Raw genomic sequence first — 14,235 nt, 5'->3', positions numbered from 1 at the left:
ACCTTAAACTGGCTCATCAGTATTTTCCTTACTCTGGATTTATTACATTTTTATGTGGGGCATGTGAAACAACTCGCTATACAAGTGCAGTTACTCACATGGGGCTGGGCTGGGGGAGAGAGTTCGCTGGTGGAAATTCTGGAGAGAAACTTATTGCTGTGTTTGCGATGAAACACTGTCACAGAAAATGTTGTTTCATTGTGTCTCGCTGCCCTTGCTGGCCACTGGTACAGAAATTAAGTCTGGAAGGGGGCTAGAGATAGTATTAGTTTTAAAGGCTGAGTGCTCGCAGCCCCTCCAACTCCACGTAGCATTAATGCCATAAATCTGTGCAAATGTTCTCATTCAGGCTGTAATTTATTCCCCAAGGAGATGCAAAACTGGCTCAAATATGCTGCAAGAGAACCAGACTCTCCCAAGGAAGCGAATGCAGTATGTGAATCCTGCAGCTAAATTTAGGCTGGGACTTGGACTAACACAATTCTAATCTCAGAGTAGCACTCAGAGGTGCAGCTACAAACACTGCAATGATTCAGTGAAGGTTCTGCTCCTTTGTTACAGTTGGGTGACATTTTGGGAGCTCTTTACTGACTCAGATTTAAGAAATTCAGCTTAAGTTACTCAGCTGAATTTCATTGTTCGGTGACATTGTTTTTAAAAATCCCTTCATTTAAGTTGTTTTTAAAATGTGGATTCAAGCTGGTTTTGGGGGTGTAAAACACCAGACATTCTTAATGTATTGAAGACTCTTGTAAAAAACACTGTTAACTGCAGTGCTGGCTCATCCACAACATGGAAAAAATGGCTCCTGTAAATATCTGGTTTTTCACAAATTACATTATTTGTTTGGTTTTATGGTCCAAGGAAAATTAAAAGGGGCAAGCTCATTTGTGACTAAGCACCTTTCTGTTTCTGGTTCTGTACAACTCTTACAGTTGCATGGGAATGTTTTCCCCCTCCAGAAAGTTTTCCTTTGAAATTAACAGATAAAGTCACAATTATACAAAATACCTCTGCAGTCAAAGCAGATTTTGTAATAAAAAATAACTTTAAATGCAACTGAGACTTCAGGTCTACTTTTAGAGTATCCTTCAGGTGTGAAATACACCCATAATGTAGAGTTGAGGAAACTTTTATCTTTCATAAAAAATCAAACCAGCATTTACAGTTTCACATTTTCATATTTTAACCGAACTACATTTAAATTCTTCTTTATGAAATAATCTCTCTTTTCATACAAGATTTTTCATGCATATTCTGGCTCCAAAGCTCCAAATCAGTTTGCCACAACTTGTTTCCCTGGAATTCATCAAAAGACTAAAAAGCCAAGTGCCAAGGAGAAGAGTTCCTGGCCACGGCATGAAGTGTCCGACCAATCCCCACAGCCCGGAAAGTCCCAGTTCTCAGAATCAGCTGATGCTTTAAACAAGAGATCATCATCAAAATCATGATTCCTGAGAAAGTCACCATATTTCCCTCTCTAAATTCCTAATTCACTTTCCAGCATTTGTACGTTCCTGCTGGCTCCACCCTCTCAAATATCAGCAATTGCTGCTGCTCTTAAAGAAAATTCCACTTTGGGGAAACGTGATATTATTCCAGATGTTTCAGTATGTGGCAATGCAGTCTGACCCAACCTGATCGTGGCTCTGTAATGCAGCTGAGCCTTGAACAGCTTCTGGAATTTATTCCTTAAACTACTGCACTTGCATATTTGAATTGAACCCTCCTGACAGCCATGCACCCACAAGCCCTGTTCTTCCTAACGACAGAGCCCCTCCTAAAGAGGTTTATTCCAAAAACATAAACCCATGACTAATTTTAGCAGGCTTTTGGGACACTGTAGATTAGTTCCTACAGGCTGTTGATTGAATTAAAGTGTTTTAAATTGTGTTCCTTATCGTATTTTAAAAGAGATTTTGCTGAATGAAATCTGCTTTCAAAGTTTATAGTTTGAGGAAATTCCGTACTTGGAACTGGGGAAAAAAAAAAAAAAAAAAAGAAGGAAAGTGAATTTATAGAGATTCAAAACAGCTGTAAGAACTGGAATGTCACTTTTTTATTTCATCAGATTTTACCAGGAAAAGGATGGGAAGAGCCACTGTCCTGTCTCCAGCCATCCAGGACTGACCCTTTCGCCAGAGCAGACTGTTCAGGGTAACATCTGCTCCTCAAACCCACTGTGCATTCCTCTGTGCTCTGTCATCCACACCAGGACTATGCAGTGACTGAGCAAGACTCCACAGCCTTGGTCAGATGGGACATTTTGTAATTAAAATAATAATAATGAATGACTACATTAGCAGGCACAATCTAGGAGTCAAGGATCCAGTCCTGGACCAATGAATGGTGTCACTCACAGATCTGTATTGGGGAAGTTCTGAAATCCTGCATGGAACGTGGGCACATCATCCACCCACGTGGATGTCCAGGACACCAGGAAACACCTTCTGCCAAAGGACAGGAAGAACAAAGGCCTGTTGCCTGATGCCACAGAAGGGAAAAACCAACAGCCTAAGCCTCCTGAACTGACAGGCCACCAAGATCCAAATAAAATTCAAGAAGTCTGTACACAGTCAAATCTGCCAAGCAGTGTTGGAAATATTCTGATTATTCAGTGCTACAGAAATACACCATGAATCCACAGCCCATCACTTATGCCAGGAAGAAGAAGCTGTCCCCAGACCAGCATCACCCAGGCTCATTCCCTCCAGTCTGCAGCCACAGGATGTGTTTTCCACACCACTGCTGGCTCACACCAAGGCTGGTGATGGGATCTGAAAGGCCATTCTGCCCTCAGCAAGGGAGGGTTTTCCTGCCCCAATGTCAGACACTCCCCTCTCCAGGACCTGGGCAGCCAATCCTCCTGGTAGCACCACCACGTGCACCCTCTCCCTCCTCACTCCAGAACAATCAAACCCAAGCAGAAACCCCTCTACCAAGCAAAGATCACACTGGCAAAGGGAGACAGTGCTGAGCCTTGGGAAAGCCACACACACCCACCAATCTTCATCTGCCAGGGGTGTCCCTCAGCCTGTGGGAAGGAGCCAAAGCCTCAGCAGTGTGTCCCTGCCTGTGGACCAGCACCAGCCACCCTGCAGCCTCTTCTGGGCTCTCCTACCCTCCTCCTCTCCCCTCTGAGACCTGTCTCTTTTGGAACCTCAGGAGGGGAAGTGATGAAATCAGCAGGAGCTGCAAGGATTTTCTCAAGTGGGCCAGCAGTGGAAGGGAGAAGCACATTCCCTTCCACGTCAGGTTTGCCTCTGTGTGCTGGGGAGCTGGCACAGAGCACTGCCCGAGCCTGGGGTTTGCCACCTGCACATGGAGCCAAGAGCAGAGGGGAGAATATCTGCAAGCTGAGTGTTCCTTCCCTTCCTCGCTCATAGGAGAGTTAGTCCTCACTAAGAGTGCCAGGCCCAAACACAAGCATGTCCAGGCTTCTGTGAAAGGTCTGTGCCTGGTCTGCCCCTAACCTGCCCCTGATTACATGTGTTTGTAATCCAGACACCGCGGACTTGCTCTGCTCTGTGCCCTCCTGCAACTTAAAATACAACCCTGGCTAGAAGGTCTCTATTTGCAAACATAGAGGAACAGTGGTTCTTAAATTGCAGGCAAACATTTGACTTCACTCAGGGCAATTCAAAGAATAAACTGCATGAACCGCACCCTTCTGCCCAACAACTCAAGCCCTTAAAGCCTAGATAGTTTTCTTTCAGGCCTTATCACAGATAAAATATGGCCCTTTTTTTGTTGTTGTTGAAGGAGTAGAACCTGCCAAATATTTACCAACTCTTTCAGAAGGCTGAAAATGTCACTCCTACAGTGTAATAAACTTCCCCGGAAAGGCCCTGATAAATAGAAAGCTTTGCTGCACTGCCCAGAACTAGTTTAGTGTGGCCTAAGTATTGCCAAGTCTGACTGACAAAGAAAGCATATTTGTACACACAGAAAGATTAGCAAGAGAGGCATAAAGTTTAGAAGTGAAAATAAAACAAAGCCCCATTATTAAGTGGGGAGGGGGGGAATAATTGAATCTGCATCCCAGAGAGCACAGGACATTGTGAAAGCCTCAGAGCTACAACAATAATTTAAGAGCTTGTCCACAACTTGCAGCAGAAGCTTGAACCATCTTCTTTAGCATTTGGAAAGTGCTAAACCATGGTCTACCCCCAACCCAGCCTTCAGAGCAATATTATTTAAAAATAAAATATTTTTACTTTGTAATTTGACCCACAAAAAGTCATTTGGGGCATGAGGGAATGTTCCCTTCCAGACTTAACTTTAATTCAGAGAGAATGTTTAAACTCCACAGTGTAAAACAGATGCTGAGAAATACATCTGCATTGTACTGTGTGTTCTTTGGGGCACAGAGAGAAGCTGGGAATGCCTGTCAATGCAGTGTGTGCAGCCACAATCCAAATAATCCTAATAATGTAGATGAATGGAGAAAAAACCCACATTCCTCGTATCAGCCAGTCTGTCAACAGACTTCTAGCAGCTATAGACAACTACACCAGTGCAAACAGATGAATGTTGCCTAAAAAATGTGTCCTTTCACCCTGGCAAATGCAAAAAAACCCCATCTAAAGTGACTAGGGAGTTGGAAGCTCAAAAATACACATTTAACTAGTCCTGCTGACCATAAAATGCTGAGCACTCACTCCCTACAGGAGCCAGACTTCCACTGAATCTTGACTGATGCACTCAAATGAGAAGACAGTAACTCAAGTTATCCTATACAGTGCTCCAAAATAGGTTTTAGAGGAACAAAACTTGCTGGAGTTACTTAAAGCCAGGAAGAAATTAAATTGTTACAGGGCAAAAAAAATTCCAGATTATATTAAACCTGACAAAAGCTAAACCCAGCAGTTTACCCAGCTTTACAAAGCACAGCCCAGCTAAGAAACTCTCCTATGAAAACAAACCCTTCTGTTTAGCCCACCATCTAATGCAGGAGTCTGACCAACCAACCTCCACAAAAAAATCACTGCTTGCCAGTGGCACCTCAGAAGCTGCACAAGAAGTTGGAAGGAGCACACAAAGGAGGCACAGGAATCTGCTCCCTGTCCCCCCCTTCACACCATCAGGTTTTAATGTTAATGATACGGCTCAGTGTGCTCAAAGTATTTTTACACTATGCTCATCTGCTTGTAGCTCCATCTTGTTCCAGGGAGGATGATTAGAATCAGATTTCTGTGATTTCACTGCGGATTAATTTTGTTGAGGGCTACAGATCTGCAGGGACAAGAGGGCTGCAAAGGGGCCAGCAGAGTGGGTTTTAATGGGTTCCCTCCTAAAAGCAACAGTATCTTTGCCTTTATTCCTTTCTTTTCACATACTTCTTTTTGTGGCCACTAGACCGAGTTCTTTGGAAAAACGGGCACATGGGGAAAAGAAACGTGCAAAAAGTTTTCCTTGATTTTTGATTTCAAAGAAAGCTCCCAACCTGCACTCATAAACAGGTTTATGAAGCAAACAGGCCCAAGTAAGACCTCTGGCCCTCAAATCAAAGAGGCACCTGAGGGACTGAACATGGGAAATAATTCTGATCTGTCAAGGTCTCTATGTCCTGACATGTGTCAGAGCAACAGCTATTAATACACATGTCCGTGTGCTGCACACAAGTGTGTGGGTATAGAGGGCTGAAGGAGGTCTGTAATATTACTTGCAAATTTTTCTTAACTGTGAAACAGTAAATATTGTTATTTTCATTGGCAGTTGCTATAGAAAACTGCACTGAAAACAGGGTTTATTTGCAAAAATTTAATGGGAACAGGATAGGAAAGTTGTGTGATTCTATGGTATGCAGTCTGTATACACACCTACAGAATGTGGACTGAAACATCACAGAGAAAACGAAATTCTAAGTGTCTCAAACAAATACACAGGAAGATTTTAATTTTCCATCTGCCTTTATAGACTTTAACCATGAGAACACTGTTGCCACTCAGTCTTTTACCTTACTGGAAGGTCAATATCATTGACTTTATGGGAGAGAAGTAAAAACATGGCTATGTGAATCAAAAAATTATGAGGACCGTCAAAATAATTCTAAGAAGTTAAAACGTAACATAACACAGAAGGGCACAGAAGTTATAAATACGACGCTATACAAGCCAGTAATATACACACCCGGAGCTGTATATACACCCTGCCCAAAGAAGGAGCACAAACCAGCGCCCGCAGACGCGCCGTGTGCCGAATCCAACGCCGGCAAATAAGAGGGAACATCCGAAGGGTGGGGGGTAAAAACGCTTAGGTGAGTAAGAGGACAATTCCCGGGAGCCCGGCCACTCCGTATGGATGTGACGAGATTTATTTAAAAAAAAATAAAAGAGGAAAGGGAAAAGAAAACAGATGTGTTTTCTGAAAGTGAAAGCGGAGGGAAGGATGCACATGGTGTTGCGGGAGCGAAAGCCGGCGCCCGCTCCGCGCCAAGGCAGGGCCGGGCACAGAGTCCCGCGAGCCGGAGCGGGGCGGGCCGGGGCGCCGCGGGATGGGCCGCCGGCACCGGCAGCACGAGCACGTTTGAGGCCCTTTCGGAGGTGGAAGGAAGCAAAATGCACTTACGGTTCGCGGAGAACCAGCTCCGTCCTCTGCCCGCGGAGAGCCGGGGCACCCGCCCGTCCCAGTGCCGGGGGAATCGCGGTCCCCGAGGGGCACCCGAGCACCGCCCGCCGAGCCCCCGGGGCCGGACCCGCTCCCGCCGAGCCCCCGGGCCGGGCCGGGCCGAACGCGCTCCCGCAGGGGCGGCCCCGCAAAGCGGCAGCGCCGCCGCCGCCGCTCTCCGTCTTCGCCCGCTGCGCGCCCGGCAGGTCCCGGGAGCCGAGAACTGGGACTTTGTAGGCCAGTTGAAGACACGAATCTCTCATCTCGCCCGCAAAGACCCAGCCCTCAGCTCGCCCATCAGGCGCAGGCGGCCACTGCTCATGGCTATTTTAACTGCCCCCCCTTTCTCCGGCCGGTGCCCGCCGCCAGCGCAGAGCCCCCCGCCCCGGGGATACCGGGTTAGGCACGATCCGCACCGCCCACTCTCCGAACTCACGAGCTGGCTCGGCCCCGCTCCCGCAGCCGCCCCGGCCCCAGCCCCGCACCTCGGGCCGGCCCATCGTGACTCGGCACCGCCGCTCCCGACCCCGCTCCTGCGGGAACTTCGTGCGCGAGGAGAGGTCGACGAACATACCGAACGGACAGAAAATCCCAAGCCCTCCGTTACCTGCTCTGAGGGGGGGACAGGGGAATGGGGCTCGGGGGGCCCCGCGGCCGCTTCCCCGCCCAGAGCCGCAGGTCCTCGGGATTCCGCACGGGAAAGGCTCGGACTGAGCTACAGCCGAGCGGGAAGCGGCAGCGGCCGCGCTCCCCTCGCCTGCCTCCCGCAGCTCAGCGGCTCGAAGACGGGTACTTAAACCAGTATTGATCACGGGGGGATTTTTTCTACACTTCCTCTTTGCCATCACAAAAGGTAAAAATTTAAAAAAATTAAAAAATTAAAACGCGTTGCCACAAGGGACGTTGCAACATTTCTCTCGGTTTTTCAAACGCTGCGTTTGCCCCGGCGAGATTAAAGTGTCCCGACAAAAGAGCAGCATAGAAGGGAAAGAGGGGGGGGGACCAAAACCACCCAAAAGCAGAAGAAAAAAACCAAATAATAATTTAAAAAAAGCCAAAATCCAACACCCAAAGCCGTCAAACCGGAGAGAGACGAGCTGCTCCGCGCAGCACTGCGGTCCCGGGCGGCGGGGCTCCCGTCCGGCGCGGACACGCGTCCCTCAAAAGTTCTCTCCACGTGTTGCGGCCGCGTCCCGGGAGGGTCGGCATGGCCCCGCGCACCGGGGCGGTGCGGGCTCGCTCCGCCGCTCCCGCGCCGTTTAAGGAAGCGGCCAGTCCCCACCCCTGCGCCGGGCAGCTCCCGCCGCAGCCCGGCCCGGCGGCCCCGGCGGCTGTGCCGGGCTGCGCTCCCCGCCCGCCGCCCTGCCCGCCGGCCCGCCCGGCCCCGGCGCTGGTGCCCCGAGCAGCGAAGTCGCGGCCCCGCCGCCCCGCACGGCCCCAGCCCCGGCCCCGGCCCCGGCCCGCCCTGCCCGCGCCCCTCCCGCCGGGGCAGCCCCGCGGCCCCACCGACGGCGCGCCGCGCCCCCTGCCGGCCGCGCCCGGCGCTGCGCCACGGCAGGGACAGCCCGGGGAGCGCCCGCGGGTACCTGCGGGGACAGCCCCGCTCCGCACCCCCGCACGCAGCGAGGCTGCTCACCGGCCGCGTCTGCCACACTGCTGCCTGCACTCTGCCTGCACTGCTGCCTGCTCTGCTGCCTGCACTGCTGCCTGCACTCTGCCTGCACTGCTGCCTGCACTCTGCCTGCACTGCTCCGTGCTCTCTGCCTGCACTCTGCCTGCTCTGCTGCCTGCACTGCTGCCTGCACTCTGCCTGCACTCTGCCTGCACTGCTGTCTGCACTGCTGCCTGCACTCTGCCTGCACTCTGCCTGCACTGCTGCCTGCACTGCTGCCTGCACTGCTGCCTGCTCTGCTGCCTGCACTGCTGCCTGCACTCTGCCTGCACTCTGCCTGCACTGCTCCGTGCTCTCTGCCTGCACTGCTGCCTGCACTCTGCCTGCACTGCTGCCTGCACTGCTCCGTGCACTCTGCCTGCACTGCTCCGTGCACTGCTCCGTGCACTCTGCCTGCACTCTGCCTGCACTCTGCCTGCACTCTGCCTGCACTGCTGCCTGCACTCTGCCTGCACTGCTCCGTGCACTGCTCCGTGCACTCTGCCTGCACTCTGCCTGCACTGCTGCCTGCACTCTGCCTGCACTCTGCCTGCACTGCTCCGTGCACTCTGCCTGCACTGCTGCCTGCACTGCTCCGTGCACTGCTCCATGCATTGCTGTCCACACATCTCCCCGCACATCTCACTGCAATGCTCCATGCACTGCTTCTGCACATTTCACTGCATATCTCCCTGCACTGCTCCCTCCCCTGCTTCTTGCACATCTCCCTGCACTACTCCCTGCACATCTCCCCACGCGTCCCCCCCCACATCTCCCCGCACAGCTTCCTGCACAGCTCCCTACCCTGCTCCCTACACAGCCCCCTACACCTCCAGCCTTCCACTGCATGCCTTGAATGGGCCACAGGGACACCCTGTCTCTAACACAGGAGTGTCTGAGGACATGCTCTACCTCCCATGCGTCCCACATTTCTTCATCTGTTCCTCCAGGAAGGCTGGGTGAGCATACCTGTCTGACCAAGAAAACCTGGGCACAAGCACAGCTGTATCGTGTCTACACAGATAGTACAGTGTGTTAATGTACACTTAGATATAAATGAGTTTTAGGAAAATGCCACAAGGCCCTGAAAAGTTTTTAGATCGTTTGGGGAAGACTTCTGTGCTCATGCATGAGGTTAATTGTGCACCCATGCATGATATAATGTGTGTTCATGCATTATATAATCGTGTGCTCATGCATGATGGAATTGTGTGCTCATGCATGAAAAAAATCAAAGCTAGCAGCAAGAGGCCTCATCCTTTAAATCTTTGGGTTCAGCAGGACACAAATGCACATTCCTGCCACCTACACCAAATTTTCTTTCTGTGTCTGTGCTGAAGCCACACAAGGCAGCCACATAATATGTGGGTGCATTATGTGCTCAGCATTGTTACGGATGTGGCAAGTGACTCTACCTGGCTTGCAGGGATGGAATGCCAGAACTTGAACTGATCTGTCATGTAACTGCTCTCGATCAACACTGTGAAGCCATCCTCTACACAGAAGAATATGTTCCTTGGCTGGAAGCCTGATGAATTTTTAGAGCCAAGGAACATGTTGTTTAAAACTGATAGTAGAATGCAGAGTGAATCATAGACCATGGGCAAAAAGGTTTGAAAGAGGGACGAAGCTGTATGAGCCTTTTGAAAATAAGACATACTGGCAGAAGATACAGGACTTCTTGACCATCTGGAATGGTTTTGCAGTGATGATGCCCAGTGAGTACTGGTAGAAATTATGACTTGCCAAAAAGGTGTAAAAGACACTAATCATTCCTCTGGTGAAGAGAAAGGATGCTGTAGAAATCACTTAATTTGAACAAGAAAAGGCTTCAAATTTTAGAAATTAAGACCCTGTTACTCTTACAGAGACTGCAAATTCATCTGCCAATCTCATACTCTCTTTTTTCTTTTTTTAAAAAACTCAAAACCTATTCTTGCTCTTTGACTCTATCAAAAAACTGCTTGTAACAGCACAGACCAATTCTGAGCAGAACAAATTCACATTTACCTCTGTGTATGGAAGGAAGAGACTGAGCCAGGGAATGGAGAATTTTCTTTCTAAGGAAGCTCATGGTACACAGCTTCACTGATGTCCTGACCAAGCATTTAATTTGCTATTTTCAGCATCCTGAAACATGTTGCCTCTTGCCTTCACCTTGCCCTCACTGGCACTGGTGTGAAGCACCTCGTAATTTCCATGAGAGCAGAGCAAGACTTTCAAACATTTCTGCCCAGCGGGAGCTCCAGTGCAGGGAGCCTGAGCCCAGGAGCTGTCCTGGGCTGCTGGCAGCCCACTCCCACTGCCACATATTCCAGGCTACTTCCATACCTGAGAAGGTCAGGTCTTAGGTCTTCATCTCCTCTCACAAATACCTGCTGGCTGCTCTCCAGGGTGTGCAGAATCCATGTGCTGGGAATGCATGGCTACAGCCCCTGCCTGGATGGGAGCTGGGAAGAGGATTAGCTCTGCATACAGTTCAGATGTAATCACAAGCATATCAAGTTGTGAAGCATCACAACTTACACAATTCTAAAAATAAACATAACCAGTTTGTTTCGAGCTGTTTGGCAGCCAAAGGGCTAAAATATTAATAACGTTTGACCAACGATAGCCCAGAACATTAACTGTGGAATGACAAATTCTATCACTTCTGAAAATAGCCCTCTTTGGAAAAAAAGAGGACATTTTTACAAGAGCCACAAACCAGCTTCTTTATAGGTCTCCACAAAGGTTTCACAAAGTGGAAGCCTGGTGTGAAAGCTCCAAAGTCAGGAGGCACCTCCTGTGGGTGGGAGACTGGCCTGCTGCTGGGTGGGACACAGACCCCATGGATGCCATTTGGTCTGGTTGAACTCATACATTAATCTGAGTTTTTCCTCTTTCAGTTCTGCCTACACTCCTGCAATACCTTTCTCAGCAAGTAAATCCATTGATTTATTAACTTTCCAGCCTGTGGCACTAAGCAGCATGTAAGCAAAGGTGGCTTGTAGCCAACAGCTGATATTTCAGCATCAGGCCTTGTTGACAGAGACCGGATTGTCAAAGAAGTTAAACTGGAACACAGTGTAGTGATAAAAAGAGCTGAAATCCATTGATGGCACAAGATGAAATTCCCTGGTCTTCACCTCAAAATATGAATCCATAACAGAGACCCAGAGTGAGATCTCTGTTGGGTCTTTTGAATCACAGTAGGAATAGCAAGTTTGTGATTCAAGGTTCTTAAATGTGCAATGTACTGTAAGGAGTTGGCCTGACCCCATGTGCCTCTGCAGGAATATCAAGCAGCCAAGTTCATTAAGGATTTATAGAAAATTGCAGTCCCCATTCTGAGATATTTACTAGAACATGGTTGTTCACCTCAGAGCACCCACATAACACCAGTGAGCTCCAGCTTCCAGTCACCCCTCAGACATGTTCTGGTTCTCTGCTCCCTGGCCAAGGCTCTGCCTGTCCATAGAATCTCTGGCAAACAGTAAGTACAAGAGAAATGCCCTACCAAAAACTGGGCCTTCATATTTAAAGCATGTGTGCTTGCATATATATGGAGGAGAGGAGGAAATCACAGGACTAACGAGCCGTGATTAAGCTCAGAAATAATGTTTTCCTGTTCAAACACAGAGCTATGTCTCTTCTTAGTACAACTACCTCATCCTCAATTGTGTCTATTAAAGACAATTACTGGGGGAGACAGATATGTGCAACCAGATGTGGAAACAACGGTCATGTTATGCACAGTGCCATATGCAGTTTAAATTCTTTGGGCCTGAACAAGTTACATATAAAAAAATTGTGTGTGTGTTTGTGCACTGCAGAGCAGCTGTCAATGGGGAAATCCCCTCAACCCACTTTAATCCCATGTTCCACAATCCCCAGGGATTAAACAAATGCACTAACTTTATTTACTGTAATGTTCCCTCCCTGGGGGGCTTCAGTCCATGAAATCCACTCCAGCATTTGCAAGTTCCAGTTGTGAAATAGGCTGGGCACATTCTATACTTGGTAGCTCACAAGTACTCTTTCAGTTGGGCCCGGAGTGATGAAAGGACAGGAGTCAGGAATTCAGCTCAAGCAAGTCTCACAGGGAGCAGGCTTGGGCTCGGAGCTCATTTCTCACTGTGCAGGTCTTACATGGGCACCAAAGCATTGCAGTGACTGCTGAGAGAGGACAGCAGTCACTGGACTATACCAGATGCTCTCTTAAAGATGCTACCACAGCATTAGTCCTCCCCTGCACACACCAGGAGTGTGGAATGAGGCATTACATCCAGCTGCACCAGTAGAGCCTCACATGCCTCCTGTGATGAAATATGTGTTTGAACTTGGCTACAATCCCTGTGAAATTAGTGACAACGATTCCATCCACCCAGATGCCCCATCCTCACAGTCCCAGTAAGACTGTGACAGTGCAAAGTGCACAATGCCATGAAACTTGTGACCCTCTAGATTCAACTGATGGCCACAGAGCCCAGCCATAGCATAGACAAGTCTCAGGCTGGGGCTCCCAAGGACCCTCTGACACATTTGCAAGGCTGATATTGCTCCATCTCTTGCTTAAGCTTCCCGTCCAAGTTTATTACAGCTTCTTTGAAGACAGTAAACATTGCATTCTATATTAGGCTGTCCTTGCCTTGAATTCATATACAGTTTAAATTCTTTAACTGAGATGGTTGTACCAGCTCAGTGCTGGTTGGAATCACCGCTCTCACAAAGCAGAGGTGAAGGCACAGACCTGGGGAGCACCCCCCGAGGCAGCCACTGCTGCTGGGATGGGGGTAGGTTCGGTCCCAGGTCACTCAAGGAGCAACAAACAGTACAAACTTGAGAGGCAAAGCAGAATGGCTGAGGCTGGACCCTGGAGATCATCTGGTCCCACCCCGTGCTCGAGCAGGGGCACCTGAAGAAGGCTGCCCAGGAGTGTGGCCGGATGGCTTTTCAGTATTTCCAGGGATGGAGACTCCACAACCTGTTCCAGCCTCAGTCACCCTCACCTGGAAAAGCATTTCTTGATGTTTGGATGGAACCTCCTGCTCCACACCCTGTGCTTCAAAGTGCCCTTTGCCTCTTGTCCCGTTTGTTGCCAACGCTTTTTGCACTGCTGGTGATGTCTCAGGCTGGACACTAAGCCTGGCTTTGTCATTGGAATCACCAGGCCCATGGGGCTGTATTTTGCTCAATGCCAAGGCCATTCCTCTCCATAATATGAAATCCAGAGTTATTTAAATGGGAAGAGACCTTTAAGTCCAATCATTAACCCAGCACTGCTAAGTCCACCACTAAGCCATGTCCCTCTGCAACATCTTTTAAATCCCTCCAGGGAGGGTGACCCAAGCACTTCCCTGGGCAGCCCATTCCAAGGCTTGGCACCATTTTGGTGAAGAAATTTTTCCAAATACCAAATCTAAACCCTCCCCGGTGCAACTTGAGGCCATTTCCTCTTGTCCTATTTCTATATTAATCCAGCACCTGACTCTGCTCCCATGGCATTGCATTTACAAACATCATTTCATCAACAGAATTTTTTCCAATAGAGTTTTTTCCAATTTACAGCACGATCACTATAATAATAATGGTTATATTCATGTTGCTGCTCATGATCCTGCAACAGCTTGCTCACTGCAGCGAACTTCACTCAGTGGTAAATGTGAGAGCTTACTCACACAGATAAGAACCCCATGCACAAACCTTCCAGGCCTGGCTCTGAGCCTCTTTTTTTTTTTTTCATGCAGTTTACAGCCAGGAGCAAGAATAAATACCTGGGAGAGTGAGGCAGGGAAAGGAGCAGGGCTTATGTGACCAGCAGGCCCCGTGCTGCTGAGGTTAAACAGGCTGTGGAGGAGAAGAGGTTAGAAATCCCCCATCCATCCCCCTTGCTCCTCCTTCCCTGCATAATTACAGTTGGTTTCAGACACACTGCCTGGAGTGTCAGCTGGCATTTTCTGGCCTTCCCAGAAGCAGTCACTGCCATTCAGCAC

General features: G+C 49.0%; 1 long non-coding RNA gene across 3 annotated transcripts in view; it reads right to left on the bottom strand.

The window, feature by feature from the left end:
* The window catches only part of LOC139680590 (uncharacterized), a 29,659-nt gene that overhangs the window by 10,581 nt on the left and 4,843 nt on the right, over positions 1-14,235 (bottom strand). Inside the window, exon 1 of one of the 3 annotated variants that reach the window (XR_011699377.1) lies at positions 7,693-7,957. The exons of the other annotated variants lie outside the window; for them this stretch is intronic. This is a non-coding gene — a long non-coding RNA (uncharacterized lncRNA). Of the gene's footprint in view, positions 1-7,692; positions 7,958-14,235 lie in introns of those variants that run through there. 3 annotated transcript variants of the gene reach the window in all.

This window comes from Pithys albifrons, chromosome 19, assembly GCF_047495875.1.
Source record: "Pithys albifrons albifrons isolate INPA30051 chromosome 19, PitAlb_v1, whole genome shotgun sequence".
NCBI lineage: Eukaryota > Metazoa > Chordata > Aves > Passeriformes > Thamnophilidae > Pithys > Pithys albifrons.
Note: the sequence above shows the minus strand (reverse complement) of the source record. Positions and strands in the feature narration are given on the sequence as shown.